Here is an 18,359-nt window from a genome sequence, read left to right on the forward strand (position 1 = left end):
AGTATTTTTGGCACAATTATCATATATTCAAATTAAGATTATCAAGGTGCCATTTGTGTTTGTTAATTTTTAATATTAATAATTATATTCAGGGATCATATTTTTAATCAATCAAAGGAGAATTGTGCTAGTTTAGTCAATGTATATACCTTTGCAATCTGATTTCAATATCGTAAACTGTACAGTTAAAGTTTTATTTGAAACGAGATGCTCGTACTTTTTATTAATGTGACAAACTAATTATCTTTTATCTGGTAAGTGTGAATTATTAAGTTGATTATAAACATTTCCTTTAGTTCCATTTCAAGACGTTTGTATAATAGTTTATTTGCTGAGAATGAATTTTTACAGACTAACTTCCCATTAAAAAAATTTAAGGGCCTTGAAAACATACATACGTGTAATGAAAATTCCCATGAAATTGATTTCAAAAAAAATACACACAAAGTAACTGATACCGATGAATTCAAGGCCAATATTTTAACATAATAAAAAACAATAGTATTGTGATAATGTTCAATGAAGCTGTGCTCATCCATTATGTATTGAGTACATTAATTACTCAAAATCAGCAGACCTTTCAAAAACAATTAGCTCTTATAATTACCATATAAAAGTGTAAAATATTTGTATACCAGTTTTTTTAATCGAAACAAAAATACACAATACGTAAAACAAGAACTTAAATTAAATACGTAATACGTTTTGCTTTCAATTTAGGTCTGCAAATCCAGAGAAATAAGAATTCATCAGATTTAAAAATACAGGGTGATTCACAACTTATCCAAAAAAAATGGGAATAGACGCGTCATCAGAAGTGGAGTCAATATCATAAAAAAAAATTGTAAAATCCTTAGTTTCCGAGAAAAAAAATATTGAAGTTGTAGTATTTTCAACCCTTACATCGCTGGGCTACTGTAGTCTCTAGCGTCATTCGCGTTGTGCGCTGATAATATTGGTCTATTTATTTTCTTATTTCCTGTGGTCTTATTCCTTCTTATTGTTTTTTTTATTTGTTGTTTCTATGACAATTCATTTTTTATTTCTTCTATTTGTAGTCATCCATCAATCTTTACTCAGTGACTCTCTCACATAATTCTGGATACACGTTTAAGAATTGTTGGTGGTGTAATTCGTGCCTGCAGACATTGTATAATTGTATAATCCCGTGGTTTTAAAATAACAAGGCATACTTTATCTAGCTTAATGGTTGCCAGTAGCTCCTGCAAAACATTTCTGCAGGTTTCCAAGTTTTTTTGTGGTGTGAGAAGCTACAAATGTTCTCCCTCTATATTGCCTATTGGTAGTGGATACAGGTATAGTTTTAACATGCTTTATTTTACTTATTGCCGTTGGAGAATCTCTTCCTACAATTTCTTTTGCTCTTGTTCATTGCTGCGATCAGTTAGTTTCGATATTTCTTATCTTCAATAAAACCACGTTTTGGAGGTCTCAGCTTGTCCTGATTATTTTGATGACCATATAGCTATAGGCTTACTCATCTAAAAAGCAACTTCCTTCGCCAATTAAGTCGCATCTAATGAAGATGTTGCTTTGGGAAATAGATTGGGCTGTAGCATTTTGATCGACAGAGGTCCACCTGCTTAAAGCTCTGGCGCCACCATTCCAGGAGTTGTCACTCAGCTTCAAGAATACCTTGGCACCCTTCAGGCAGCGGCTTTCTTCCTTGTCACCATGTTCCACGGGTGCACTAACTTTTGTTCCGCGGGGAGTACTTTTAATGTATCCCCATCTTCTTATCGAAGCAGTGTGGGTTCTTCCATATTCGCAGATATGCACCTGATAGAGGGATTGCAAAACCCCCACAGAGGGGTTTATTTTTTTTCCAAAAGTGGTATTCATTAGGTGTGTAAGTGGTAATCGATTCTAGGTGTCAGTTGTCATGCATAGCTTGCTCGATTCGCCTCGATAAATAAAACATATCTAGGGGATATTTTTAGAACGCGAGGAGTTTAGAGTGAACGCGGCGCATATTCAACTGTTCGATATAAAGTATGCATCACCTGTTATAGAGCACCGTGCTGCTGCCCTCTTGGCATGTCAACTCTTCACCTTCTTCGCCGCTTCAGGGGTCATCTCAGGCGGGCCCTCAAGCTGCGGCAAGTAGCCACTCGACGACGCTCTGGAACTGAAACATAATGCGAATTAGTGCCTACCGATCGGGCCGCCGATCGGATCGTGGCTCTAGACGATTCCGAATACCCATTTTAGTGTAAACGTTTTGCGATAGTGTTTACATTAGTTTTTCAAGTGTCAAAAATTCTTTCAATTTTTTGTCCGTCCAAGGTCAAGTTTTCCAGTGCCGTGCAGAAACGTATTTTTAAATAATTTTCGAACCGCCCTTTTTGATTTCTTTACAAAATTTTATTTGTGAGTCCCCTGTACAATCAAAATTTTTTTATTGAATAAGTTCTGAATCACCCTGTATATTAGGATTTGTATCTATATATACAGATAAGTATCTATATGTTCGTATGTGGACTAAAATAGATTTCTGGTTGTTATGTTTAAATACATATTATATAAATGACATTAAACAGTCGGAAACTTTCTATTATTTTCAGCTGTTGGTTAAATATATACAATCGACGTTATTACTACTACAAAAAAGAAATCTTTAAAAGAAAACAACCCTCTTTAAAAATGCCAGTGGAAATTATGTCACCATACTCGTATGCAAATGTATTCCATATTAAAACCAAAGTTGGAACGTTATTCTTTATGCTAATTCCAGAATAAAAAGAGCTAAACGCCACTATTCATATGATGAAACAGGTTTTTAGAACTTACTTGCTCCAGCTTTATACGGATATATTTTTAATTAAACCAAGATGTAAAAACCACTGTTTCTGAAAAATATGCACATTTGTTTAAAACACAACACTATAATTGAACGGAATAAATTATACATGTAAAAAGTTTTCCATTGTTGTTACGAACAAGCATGATACAAATTTAATTTTCACTCGTTACTTAAATGAACAAAAAACCTATTGGTCTGCTAGCTGGCCGTTAGTTTAAAATGCGGTTAATCCGGATAAAAATGTTTAAACAAAAACTAAAACAGTTTATTGTTGCTTGTGTTACACTGAATCTGTCTACATTTTTTTAAATATACAGGATGTTTGCTAAATCTATATCATAATTTCAGTAAATTAAATCGCGGCGATATTGGGAGCCACTGTGCATTTAATATAAATTGTTACTTCTAATAGAAAAGATATCTTCCTTTCTGTTGAAATTTTCACCTTTGTACGTAATGGATCTTAATTATCGCCAGATGCAAAATTTTGTGAATATTTTTCCTGATACTATTAGATGCATCAAACAAAAAGTAAATCATTATCATTAGTAAATCATGTTACTTATACTTGTATATGTTTGTTTTTTCTCTTATTCGGTTTCTTTGTTTGTGTTATTATCTGCAACTCATTTGTTTTATACTTGCGTATGCGTTTTTGTGTTTTATTTGTATTATTATTATAAGTGTTTATTTTTCTCTTTTTTTTTAATCAATGTTTTGCTAAATCTTAAATGTTATCCCCACTCATTGATTGCCTTAGGCTGTCGAATAGTGTATGCTAATTAAATAAATAAATATACCTCAGTAACAGCAGTAGAAGGAGAAAGTCGCAGAATTTGAAGCAATATTACGTATTTCGATCTAACACATAGTATAATCAAATGTTGCTTCTTACAAAATGGAAAAATGTTTTCTTATAAAAAAATAATGTATTAATAATTTGTTTCCATCTTCTAAGTTTCCCTTTTTAACGAAGTTTTAGGAAATTTTTATACAAAGCTACTTCTGAAACACCACTCTTAATTTCTGTGTTGATCTAATACATTCTCCTAAGAATTTTTAAGGATGTAGACACAATTGACCGAGGTTATATTTATAACAAAAATCAACTTCAGTTTTCTTTTCCTTATGGAAAACTGTGATTAACGTAGTTATTGAAATATCTGGTGATGGTAACCTCCGAAGTTTTGAACAATGAAATACAAAAGAGCGGTAATTAAATATGGTCCAGCAAAGAGAATGAAGGAAAAAACTTGCTGAATTTTCAAATATCTAAAGAAAACCTGCAAAATTAAGTCGGAAGCGAACAATGAGACAAATTAGCATCCCATAATTTCATTTATTACGAAGGAGTGAAAATTTTAAATTATGTTTTATCCTCACGGACTAAATTAATACCTGAACGGAAACAATATACAGGGTGTAACTAAATAAGTGTAAAACATTTAAGGGGGTGATTCCTCATCGAAAAAAAGATAGGATCTTTCATATAAAGAAACTTCATTGGAGCATCCCTTGTTAAGATACAGCCCCTTACATAAAATTTGTTTAACAATTTTTTTCACAAGCACTAAACAAGTTACAATATTGAAATTAACCTGACATTTTCTACTACCAAAAAGACACTTAGCCAGTAATTTATTTGGTTTACCCCATGGTTGTAAGGGGTGGAAAACGCAACCCCTAAAATTTATTTCCAACGTAATTTTTTGTCTTATTATTTTTTTACCAATTAAAAATTTATTTCCGATAGCCTGTTTCATTCTAAAAAAAAATGTCTCTTGAATTTTTTGCCCAAAATAAACCAGTTCGCAGCAAAAAATTATTTTACGAACAAGATACATATCGCCATAAAACGAAAATACGAAACTAATTTATCTAGTAGGCCGCCATTAGCGATACTGACAATTAAATTGGAATCAAGCTGTCAGTTTGTAAATTTTTGAAATTGAAGTAATACTAATTGTGTATTGTTCTGTTCTTAATTTGTTACTTTAATAATTCACTTGTTATTAAAATGGCATACACAAATGAGGAAATGGCTGATATGCATTACGTTTACGGTCTGTCGCAGGGGAATGGGTTAGAAGCTTCTACAAGATATGCTGAAATGTATCCTCAACGGCAGCATCCTTCACATAGAATATTTGTCTGACTTCATCAACGATTACGTGAATATGGTTCATTCAACAAAAGAACGCAGGATTGTGGTCGCCATCGAGAAGTAAGAACACCACAGCTTGAGGCAGCAGTACTTAATTTGATAGAAGAACAACCTACTACCAGTACTAGAAAGATTGCTTTCCAGCTAAATGTTGATCATATGACGGTATTTCGAATTTTAAAGGAACATCTCTTATACCCTTACCATCTGCAACGAGTACAGGCACTGTTACCGCGAGACTTTCCGAACCGTCTTGAATTTTGCAATTGGATGCTGGAAATGATTAGAAGAAATCGTGACTTTCTGAAGACGATCGAATTCACAGACGAATGTAGTTTTTCTCGGGACAAGATTATTAATTTTCATAATTACCACATATGGGCTGATGAAAACCATCACGCTATTGTCGAAACTAACCATCAAGAACAGTTTTCTCTTAAGGTGTGGGTCGGAGTTATTGGGGATTATTTAATTGGGCCTCATTTTCTACCTCCTCGATTAAATGGTGAGGCATACGTTCAATTTTTAAGAAAAGTGCATCCCCCCGTACTGCTGGAGGAAGTTCCTTTGGGCGTCAGAAGGGATATGGTTTTTATGCATGATGGGGCTCCCGCCCATTTTAGTCAAGTAGCACGTCAGCATTTAACTGAAACATATGCAAATCAGTGGATAGGTCGAGGAGGACCACAGAATTGGCCCGCTCGATCCCCGGATCTCAATCCTCTGGATTTGTCTACTTGGGGCCATTTGCAGCATTTGGTTTATCGTACTCCTGTTCGCGATGTAGAGGACTTAAGAAACCGCATTATCGATGCGTGCAGGGTAATTAGAGAGACTCCAGGAATATTTGAGCGAATACGTGGCTCAATGCGCCGACGTCTAGACGCATGCGTAATGTCTGAAGGTAGACATATTGAACATTTACTATGATTTCTACATGTTGTATGTTTTGTTATTATTAAATTAGTTTTGATTATTCCCCTTTAATCATTTAATGCAGGTAGTAACTACAAAATAACAGTAAATCCAGTCCGCATTTATGACGATGTATCTCTGTAGTTGTTCGTAAAATAATTTTTTACTGCGAACTGGTTTAATTTGGGCAAAAAATTCAAGAGACATTTTTTTTTAGAATGAAACAGGCTATCGGAAATAATTTTTTAAATGGTAAAAAAATAATAAGACAAAAAATTACGTTGGAAATAAATTTTAGGGGTTGCGTTTTCCACCCCTTACTACCATGGGGTAAACCAAATAAATTACTGGCTAAGTGTCTTTTTGGTAGTAGAAAATGTCAGGTTAATTTCAATATTGTAACTTGTTTAGTGCTTGTGAAAAAAATTGTTAAACAAATTTTATGTACCCCCTTTAAGGGGCTGTATCTTAACAAGGGATGCTCCAATGAAGTTTCTTTATATGAAAGATCCTATCTTTTTTTCGATGAGGAATCACCCCCTTAAATGTTTTACACTTATTTAGTTACACCCTGTAGAAACGGAATGCCAATTCGATTTATTTTGCTCATAACTGTTTACTTATCTTATTCAGTGATTCAATTAACAGAGAACGAAATCGAATTAAACATTGTGTAAATATTTTTCAAACGGTTAAGGTAATTATTTGATTAATTATGCCTTTCGATTTAATTTATTTCACTTTTGGCAAACACTAGCACGAATTCTGCCTAAATTTTAAGCTTGGAATCATTTTTGTTTATTTTCTTCCGGAATAATAATTGGCATGTCTTTGAATTTTGTTATTGTATGTTTATAAATAAATAAGTCACTTCATTAGTAACTGCTTTGAATTTGATTACAAACTTGCTGAATAAAAAAAACGGTTTTAATTGAATAATTTGATAATACAAAAAATATATTTTACATCAACATGGCACGATTTATTTCATATATTATTATTTTAATAATTTATTTTTAATTTTTAATTTTTCAATTTGTGTGTGATTTTAATTTTAGTGTATTTTGTTTATTATGTATTTGTTATGTAGTATAGAATATGGTTTTTACTGTATATACTATAATTTTAATATTTATTTTGTATTTGTTATGTAGTATAGTATATGATTTTTGTAATGTGTAATGATTGAATATTCGTTTGGGCGCCTTTTGTTGTGTAGAATGTAATTTGTGTGTGTTGAAATCAATTTTTATTGGATGCAGGTTCTCAGGATAAAGTTAAGCAATAACAATGACAAATTTCATCGAATTATACTTTTCTTACCTTGGTTTTGCTTATCTCTCCTCCGGCAGCTTTATCTTGCATAAATAATATTTACAGTGTACACTTTATTACAGTGTAGATAGGAATGTTTAGTAATCAATGATACACTGTCCCTCAAAAACACTTATTAAGAATACTAGCATGAGTTCTTATCTCAGAGAAGCGGTTCAATATTATTCATACTTATTATCACTATAGATTTGAGTAGGAAGCAATGAATGAAGGCAAATTTTTAACGATTTTAACAATGTGACATTTATTAACTATTCATTTTAAAATCCGAACAATGTTTTAAAGAAACACAGAAACTAGATATGTTATGGACTTTTACATGAATAAATAACTGATCAAATTTTCTTATCTCTACCTAACTTAATTTTGAAAATATTTGGTTAACCAATTTGTATTGTTTTAAATGTATTACGAAACAAATTAACTTAAATTAAGAACACAGAAACTTAACTAATCCTTATACTATGAAATGTTCTAAAATATGATTTTAATTTCTATTCACTGATATTGTCTATGGTTTGAAATACAGTTTTTGATTTCACAAAATGTTTTTAATTCGAATTTGTAAACACTCTAATTTAGGTTTTGGAGAGTATGCTTAGGCAACTGGACTTACATTTTCCATTATCTCGGCGTTGGAATGTCCAATATTCACTCTAACCTCGCTTTTTAGTCGTGGGTGAAACAGCTGTTCTCGTCTCTTGTGGATGGTTTTTTTGTGAGTTGGTTGCGTCCTGGTTTTCTACGATGTTATTTGGGGAGCTACAGGATAACATGCACCCCTAACCTGTGTCTGGGACCAACTAGTTTCTCTTCCAACTTGTTTACTTCGAAACGATGCTGTGTTGTTTTCCGTTAGAAGGTAAATTTTCTGATTTGTCCTTTTCTTATTGGTCACTTGTATCCATGAGATATTGTTTTCTAACTGCGCACTTTCTCTCCAACATATTGCGATGTGATTTTATTTTAATTAAATTACGGCGTAATTTGTATTTTGTAACTGCGTAGTAAATTTTATACATCTTAAAACTAGTTTACAAGAAATTTTTATATGACATTCTGCATGACAATTTTTATAATAAATTTCTAGCCTATGTGATTTTCTGATACTATAATATTTGAATTTTCTTTTGTACTAATTTATTTAACGTTTATTTAATTGTAAAATTGTTAAATTGGCTTTTCTTTTGCTTTCATGCTTCCACTTCGATCCTAAACTTTATCTTTTCCGACATGCTTCTCAATTAAAATGTGTTAGTTAAATTTTGAATGATAATATTTTAATTTTGATATGAAATAACTATGAAATGAGATTTTTATTTTTCTTTAAAATTAATTTATGTCTTTCTTATAGTCTACATTATAATTTCATGAATTTTTCTATACTATTACTCGGTGTCGTGTTCTGAAACACAGTGTGTTCATTTCAATATATTGAAGACTGAAATATGGGCTGAGTAACTACACCACAGCCATCGACATCCTTTCAAATGGACAAATATTGTCGTATTTCGTTAAAAATAATATCTATAAAAAACTATTGTAGATGTTATAAAACATTCAGACTCTCGAGACATAAATCAAAATCGAATCATTTAGTCAACAATTTGATCAAATATGATATCTTTAGCTTCTTATTAATTTTAAATACGTTTTAACGAACAGAAGGAACAAAAATGTTAAATTTGAGCAACAGCTCTTAAAAATGGAATTTATTATTTCACTATTCTATTGTAGCAAATTTGTAGCAAGACCATTAAATACCTGTAACCCGCTATGATATTTTTGAGCCAATAGCAATTAAATTTTTCACAATATTGTATTCTGTATCCAAATATATATCTACATTAAATTTTAATATAAATATTTCAGTCGGCACGTAGCAAAAAATTGAAATGAGCTAAATCGATATCAATTTCCACTGCTCAACGATATTGTTACAGCTTTATGCATCGAGTCCATTTTCGTATTTTAGTACCTCTAATCCGGAAGGATTTTGCGGTTAAATTATCGTCCACATTAAATGGTTATAACTTTATTTTTATCTGTAAGTCTTTCATGAATTTCGTTATCAATTGTCAAATTATCTCAAACAATCAATTTCAATCTTTGGTAAATATCCATAAAAACTATAGTGGAAGGTCTATCACTGAAATCATTCATGCAGAGTTACTAAATATAACAATTACGATAATTTTTTAACTCTGAAACAGGAGTAATACTAGTTTAGTTTTTTCAAGTGATCCACAGGACATAAAACAAAAACAAAGTATTTCACAAACTATTTATAATTTCAAGTCTTGGTCAATATCAGGTTTCAAGACCAATTTTCTCTTTTAAATTAGGCATTACAGAAATAGGACAAATTTTGTATTCACAAAAAATGGTAAAAGTTGTTGAAAATACTTTCTAATGTACATTAAAGATGTACTACTTGCTTTGAGTATAGTGGTATACAAATCTGTTGCTAGACAACTATTTTTTACACATATTTTCACATATTTTTTGCAAGTTTACAAACATGGCAAGGATATTTGAAGAGCAAATAAATCGAGGGGCGAAAGCTCGTTTGGAAGAAAACACATTTTTATTTAATACCTATTGATTTACTTACCAAATTCATACCATGAAAACTTTTTTGGAGCCGCTGACTCCGATAGCTTTGCCTCTATTACAAGTGTTGGTACATGCCTATTTAGAAATAGTTACATATAGAGATATGTAGGTAATTCGCAGTTTTCATCAGTTTTTACATTTTTTATCACCATTATCATTAATTTATTGTTACTGTTTTGATGGATCATGGTAGTATAATTATTTGCACATATTAATGCAGATACCATAGACAGGCGAAATAAATAAGTTTTACAATAAAGGACACACGTTTTCATGAAAACTAAAATAGAATTGATGATTGCCTAAAATTAAACTAGCAATTCTGGTTACTGACTACAAAAAACGAAAAAAAGCGAGCAGTAAGCAATTTATGAACTATTCACCTTTTTTATGTAGATAGTATGTAAGTCGGGAATGATTTCAGGTTTTCAATAAATTTTAACAATTATAATTATTATTAATTTTAGGTGTTATTTTGCACATTTACCGAATTTTATTATTGAAAATGGTTATTCTGGTGGCATTCTACCTGTCATTAAAAAATCCTCTTCAAGTTACTAAACGTTCTGTATAATCAGTTACGTATATTTTTGTAAAACGTATGTATAGGTATAGATACCAAATTTTGTTTAAATCTTTGTAAATATTTCTATTTTTGATCCAAAATGTATATTATAGAACGCATTGAACTAAAATAATTCTAATATAAATAATGATACAGTCCTGATAATATATACTTTCTATGGGAAACAATTACTCAGACAATATATATTTTCTGTAAAAGATATAAATAAATTTAAGTGGACATTTTATTATAAGCAATTGCAAGTAATTATGTTGTAGAATAAAGCATGAAAGTGCACTACATTCACATGAAATAATTTGATAAATTACGTGCATAACAAATAAATTATAATTGACGAAATTGAAAGGCTGGAGTTAATATAGTAATTCCAAGTTTAATTCTTAAAATGTGTAACGGTAAATGAAAACTATCAATGAGATGCGATATACAGAAAAGGGCATGTCAAAAGTTAAATTCAATTGACTAAAATTTTACTCTAAAGTACTTTTTATTCAGATCAATTAAGACCAAGTGTTTGAAGATGTCTTTACTTATTTGTTATTAAAGTAACTTTCATTTTCTTTTTGTATTCAAGCCTTTTTTATACAATCATAAATAAAGGCAGCAAAATTCAACGAAACGAAGTGCATCAAACAGGCAATTTATCTTTACAGTTCCTATTTAATACAGAGTATATTTCGCACTGGGAAAAACACGATTACCAAGAACCAATGAAGAGGTTTCCATGAAACTTTATAACAGTTGAAAGAATGAGCCTTGATTGTATTAGAGGAAGGGTAGAAATTAAGGTAGATAATTTGCTTAGATAATATTTAAATTTATATTTTAATGACGACCCAATGTTATTTGGGATAAGAAAATTACCCTTTCGAATATTTTTTTATTAGTGAATTTTTCTTATACGTATTTTACAGAAATAGTTCAGAGAAGTGTTAACCACAAGATTTTGTTTTACTCATGAGAAAACTATGCTGATACCATTAACATGCAGTGTGTGTACTATTCTGAATAATGACAGTTACTATTCGCAGTTAATAAACTATGAAATTAAATTTTCTAAAGATTTACATATACTGTTTATTTACTCATATTTCCTGTATAAAGGTTAGATGTTTAAAGCCTTTCATTTATATTCTGCAGCATTTTCTGATTTATTTACGGAATTTTTTATCACTCTTTCGTGTTTTATAATAGATGGCAGTCTCATGTGGCTTAGCCTTATAAGATCTTCACATTCTTCTCTTTCATAAGGAATAAGAAAAAATATATACATTGAGATAGTATATGCTCTGAGAGTAGATGCTGTTATTATAAATAAGTACCTACCTACGTATCTAATAAACTTGCCAATGTTTATGGTTATTTTGATTCAGATATAGTATAATTAATTAATTCTGACTAATACAATTATCGGTAATTGCATGAAGTTATAGAAATGCATTATTTTCTAGGATAAACCACCACCAATATTCCTCTAAACTATCAAAATCGATTGTACTCTTTAAGAATTCAAAAGGTTTTTTTTAAACACATAATTCAAAATCTACAGTTTTTTTTATAAAGAGTAAGATATCAAAAAATCAACTCAAGACTAGTTGGGAAAGTTATGGAAAGGTGGTTTTTTGATTAGCGTAAAAAAACTGTTATTCATAGCGAAAAAAAGATTTATACAAGAAAGGTAGGTATTAAATAAACCTGTAAAATTAGACGAGTCCGATCAAATTCCGATAATTTTTTTATGCGCGAGAGTTCAAAAATGGTCGAAAATGGCCGTTTTTTCAATTGCTAATAATTAATGCAATTTTCATCGCAGACACTTGTAACTCAGGATTTTTTAAGCTCTTTGCATCCTTAATAAGTGGTAAAAATTTCAGCCCGAAAGGTGCTGTTTTCAATTCATTTTTCCCAAGCTCACAGGCGTTGTAGAGTTTTAGACCAGGGTCGATAATTTTTGAAACCAAAAAAATTTATAGTAGGATGCAACCCATTGTAAAAGAAAGAGAATATAACAGAAATTAAAGGAAAAATAATTTACGGGTGATTTGAGGTCGGGAAGGGGAAGGGGGTGAGTTTTTAAGGGTAAAAAACGGTTTCCCTTGATTTCCGGAAAAACTACAAGTCTTATGGAAAAAAGTTAAATGGCAAAGTTGTAGGTAATAAAAAGATCTACAACTTTTGTATTTACACTTTTTTCACATAACCTCAAAATTTATGTGAAAAATTCAAATAACCAAGTTTTTGGTTTTTTATTTTTATCTTTTACAAAAAAAATTTTTTTCACGAAATTTGGTGAAAGCTTACCTATTTATGTCCCAAACACGCTGTAATTTTTTTTATTTGAAATATTTATTTTTTCACCTTATTTTTACTTATCGAAAAAAGCACCCTAATTTCCAATCGAAAATTCTCACGTCAAAATATCTGCTTTTTTAAAAACGTCGGTGGGCTTTTTCTTCGTTGAAATCTCTACTTTCTGATGGTGTAAAAAAAATATACATAGAATTTGGTTCGAAGTAATATATTTTTCTTTTTTAAATTCATTATAAATGACAAAATTTGAAAAATTAATAAATTTATTTACAAAATTAAAAGGATTTTTGCTATACCTTTGGTATGAAGTACCAGTTTATAAATTTTTTTAACAATATTATTAAATATCGCAGTAGTAGCTGTAGTTGAAGTCTGGCGGCAGAATTAACTACATGTGCCACTTCTGAGTTCATTTTCTAGTTCTCTTTCACAGGTTAAACTCACTTACCCCATTGTTTCCCAACTGCCACGGTAAACCATTAGAGCGCGTTGAAACTTACACTAGAGTTACGATAGCATGCCCGGCGAAAACGATAGGTATATGCTGGCGTATGAATGCGTGCAGCTTATAATCACACAGGCAAATCTTGCTGTTGAACTTGAACCAGACGATAACTTCAACGACACAAAGCATATTACACGGTATTATCTTACAAATGTAGTTACAGTTACAATGCCCCGAAAGAAAATGGAATAAGCTTTGTGAAAAGCCACTACAGAACGTAATTAAATAATTTTTTATAAAAGGAAGTTCTGAGAAACTGGAGTTGAAGTTCTTTTAATCTCATCTTTTGTTATACAGGGAAATGCTTGTAGCATATCAAATTGTTGTACTGCTCTATTATTTTATTAAAAGATATACCTACCTACCTACACGAATTGCATACGCCAAACTTCAACCGAGGATATAACCCGCGAAATAAGCTAAAAGTTCATATAAATATAGAAGGCTTCGTTTTCGAGGTACAGACTGCTGAAATTTAAAAAAATCGCATTCAAATATCTCCTACAGTATTTGACATCTATTGATAAAACTTAGTAGTCCAGGCGGTATCTGTTTTAAAAAGGATATACTTGGGTAAAACGCATATGATCGGAGATTTTTGCTTTAACGGCTTCTAAATAACATCAGAAATGATAATTTTTCTATGCAAATAAAAAAACGTGGGCTTAATTGTTATTGCAAAAAAATATACAAAAATGGCAAAAAAATTCATTTTTTTCTTGGATTTCTCGTCGACAACTTAGCAACTATTCATTTTAGACAAAAATGGAAGAGGAAACAAAGTTTTGTAATTTAATTTTGAACAAGATTGATCTAGTTGCAATTCGAGAAAATAATTATTACATTTGCAAAAATCGGAAAAATCATTTAAAACATTGCAAAAAATGCTAGTTTATTTGTCAATTTTTGTCACTCGAATAATACCTAGGATCTTCATACTTTTCGCAATTAAACTTCTTAGTGCATAGAATCATCACACCAAATTTCATCCAATTCGGTTCGACAGTTTTTACATAATAAATGTTTATTTATTTTTTTTAAATTAAAAAATTTTCAAAATCAAATTTTTAAAAAGCCTTTGAATAATTGAAAATTTCACCACAAAAAGAAGATCTCTCAAGCTTTAAAATGGTTTTTGAAAAATTTAAACATTTTCGCAATTTTCACGCTTATAAACAAATTGCAATAATTTAATGTTTTTTTCAATTTTTTTTATTTTAAAATATGGTTTGAAAGTACTTGGAAAGACGAGTCTTTAAAAAAAAGCCTGATAATCCGCCCGTTATTTTCGGGGTTATGGCCCGTTAAAGTTAACCCATATTTACAGCTAAACTATAAGGGTATAAGGGCTGTTTCTTGAACTAATAAGTTTGTCATTCCGAGTACTTTCCAGATATAAATTTTCAAAATTTGCAATCACGGGCGTCTCATTTAAAATATCACTCAAAGATATTCAAGATCGCGTGAAATCAATGAGGTATCAATGACAAACCTAGGGTACTCTTATAGTTTTGCTGTAAATAAGGGTTAACTTTAACGGGCTATATAATAATGGGTGGATCATCAGTTTTTTTTTTAAATACTCGTCTTTCCGAGTATTTTCAAACCATAATTTAAAATAAAAAAGAGTTTGAAAAAATTATTAAATTATTGCAATTGTTTATAACTGTGAAAATTGCGAAAATGTTTAAACAATTACCACCGCTCATCTAATCGTCCGATTTGAATTTTTCAAGAACCATTTTAAAGCTTGAGAGCTCTTCTTTTTGTGGTGAAATTTTCAAGTATACGAAGATTTTAGATTTTTAGAAATTTGATTTAGAAAATTTTTTAATATAAAAAAATAGTAAGTACCAGCAAAAGTTAACAAAATATTAATTTACTCATAAGGAAAGAGATTGTAGAAAATAATTAACAGTTGTCCTAAGTGTTTCGTGGTGAATCCTCTCCAGCGATCGGTAAATACCCATTTCAGATCTAAAATAGTTTCTAATATATGCTATTTTTACTAATGGCGACGAAACATTAACTACGTTACATTTTAGTAATCCCACCATCCACGTCATTGTACAATAACATGCACATGTCTGCCTCTGAGCTAAAGCTTCGCATCGATCAATTTATTCGATATGTATCTAGTGGTACCCTAAAGCCTGCCCTGTTTGCCTGGCATGCGTGTGAACAATTCTGTTTTTTTACTGATGGACGTTTCATAGCACTGAGGCACGTGTTTTTGTGGCAGTCAGTAGCATTGTGAATTATCCGATGTCTTGTAACTAATCATGGGCAAAAACTTACTGACTTGCTGCACAAATCCGTCAATCAGTCGCGGAGATGTTGGGAGATCTCATCGCTAATAATCTCGAATTTCGGCGCCACTGTATATTTAGGAAACTGGATAAGTGCAATTAATTTGTGATGATGTTTCTAAAAATAGATTTTTATATAATTCTTCTTTTTTAACATATAGAAGAAGCTTGTTGCTTGTTGCATATTTAGGACTCTACGCATTTATATAAATAAATATCACTGTTTAAAATTGTGCAGCTGGGATATTAAAAAATAAAATGAAATCATATGATTGTTATGCAATTTAGGCAATTTTAATGTATTAATTACATCCTCTATTTAAATGCCTTGTAAAGCAGCGTTCTCTTACAAATTCGCTGGTCGATGGTAGCCACTACCAGGTAACTGCTACTAATAACTTAGACAAGCATTTTTAGAAGTAAATTCATTTATTACCTGTCAACTATTCTAAAACTACAAACAAGAACAACCTAGTTCGCTGTGAATAGGATGCTGCTTTTCTAATGGGAGTGACAAACAACTGACTAAAGACCTGCCACCAATTGTTGGTAGCAGCTGCTTAATAGCTTGTAGGAAAACAAGTTCCATTAAGTACTGGTGTCTTAGTAGCAGTTACCAGCAGCGGCTATTAGCGACCAGCGAATGTGTAGGAGCTATGCTTTCAATAAAATTATTTATCTAAACAGTAAAATATATCGAATTGACTTCGCATGAAAAATTTTAATATTATCTATCACAGAAGTGGTGAAGTCATGGGCGCCCCCCTAATTGTCGCTGCATGCTGCAAGTTTCAAAAAGTGGTTAGGTTTTGATGTTTTTTAGAATCAAACGCAAAAGTTTTTAGGTTTTGGAGTGCGTGGGTTTTTTAAATGGCCTTTTAGAGAGCTTGCAGCCCTGGACCTACACCTAGCAAAAATCCTGGCTACGCCCATGGGTGACGTAATTATAATTTGGAATTATAGTTTTTAAGAAGTTTATTGAGTTTGTAAAAACCAACGGATTCGAGAATGCCAACAGGATCACCAGATCTCAGTTCGAATGGCCCCTTTTATAGATGTATACTAGAAAGTGACTGTTTACTTACACTGTGGCAATTCTATGAAAAGATAGAGAATCAAAGCACAATACTTTTAGAACGTCTTTTCAATTAAATTAACTATAAAGTCAGGTAAAAAATTTTAAAGTACATTTCCAAAAAAAATTTCGATTTCCTTAATTTTCCTTAATTTTAATCCATTTCCGTCGAAATTGAAAACGGATATATTCCGAAGTTATTTTATTTTCATAAAAAATTTAATTGAAAGGGAGCTAATAATCTTCACTCTGTATATGTATCGAGACAGTTTTTTCTTCATTTTTGATATGTCAGCATTTTACTTAATCTCTTTTAAGTATATACAAATTACGAGCTTTATAATGAATCAATCTACGTGCAAATAACAAATCACGTCATTTTTTCTTCAGGACAATGCCGTTCATCGACCTCAAATCAAGCTGTAAACTGCCATCACGGTGCCGGATGGCTACGTTACAGGCCAATATCCCGATTTAATGGGATAATTATGTCAGTGTAACTGAAAATTTAACTTGATGGGCGTATGATATTTATTAATGGACAGTTTTGTATCTTACATTTTAGCGGCCATAAATTATCCTTTCCTGACGTTTTCATACCTTATAGGCAACGGAACTTGTTTAAAATTGTTAATATACGTATCTACTTCTGGGTACATAATATTAAACAAATTTTAAATTTTTAACAGAATTAATGGAAAATGTATCTTGTTTTTGCGAATTTTTATTTATTTTCACGAACTGTTTTAGAAGTTTAATTTTGAAATCATACTATTTTTTTCTAGCTCTTTCAAAAATATCGAAATTCATAATCTTGTACAGGGTATATCAAACTCGATAATATGGGCCTACTATGAGGATACAAAAAAATTAAATAAAATTTGGAACACGTGGTGTTAAATGGAATGAGGTAAGCTCCATTTTCAATAGAAAGTATTATCTTTGGGGTTTGACAAAAACGACTAATGTCGTCATCAATTATATTTTTTTCAGAAAGATCCAACCCAATCTTTTTCCTGTTAAAAAGCTCTCTTTTTTCTAATAAACTTTTATTAGAGAAATTTTTCTGTATTATATCCAATCTTCGCCTGACTTCTTTGTGGGCTGCGCTTATTAACATTTCGCCGTTTAACTAATTACAAGAGTTTGCAATTTTTTTTCTTTCAAATGATTAATATCTCGCGCCGGTGTTTTGTAAAACTTGTAAAAAGGGCTGCGAATGGTTTTTATACTACTACTTACTATATCAGGCAAACTATTCGTCGCACAGTTGTAGAACCAAAAATAACAAAGATATTAACGAAAATAGATACAAATTTGGGAACAAATTTTCTTTTGGTCGTTATAACTTTTTTCTGGTCATTTTACAAAAAAAATAATTTCAAGGAATAATTTCCATTACAAACTTTTTTCAAATTTTATTTATTTATTAGGGTTTTACAGCGGTGCGAAACTTATACTATTCTCCAGTACTAGTAAGTATACATTAATATGAATGATTAGGCATAGTTTTCTCCTTTCCATTATTTTTATAAGAAACATTTTAATGATTGTCATTGCAATGTTGTTAATTAGTTATTGACTCTTTTCCCCACCCCCTACGAGGTACAGTCTGGTGGCACGTTTTGTTACGTCGTATCCCTAGTAGGGAGAATCCACGGACATTTTCTAGCTGACATAATAATTAGTGTAATTAAAAATATCGAAATATATTTCCCAA

Source organism: Anoplophora glabripennis, unplaced genomic scaffold, assembly GCF_000390285.2.
Source record: "Anoplophora glabripennis isolate ALB-LARVAE unplaced genomic scaffold, Agla_2.0 scaffold181, whole genome shotgun sequence".
NCBI lineage: Eukaryota > Metazoa > Arthropoda > Insecta > Coleoptera > Cerambycidae > Anoplophora > Anoplophora glabripennis.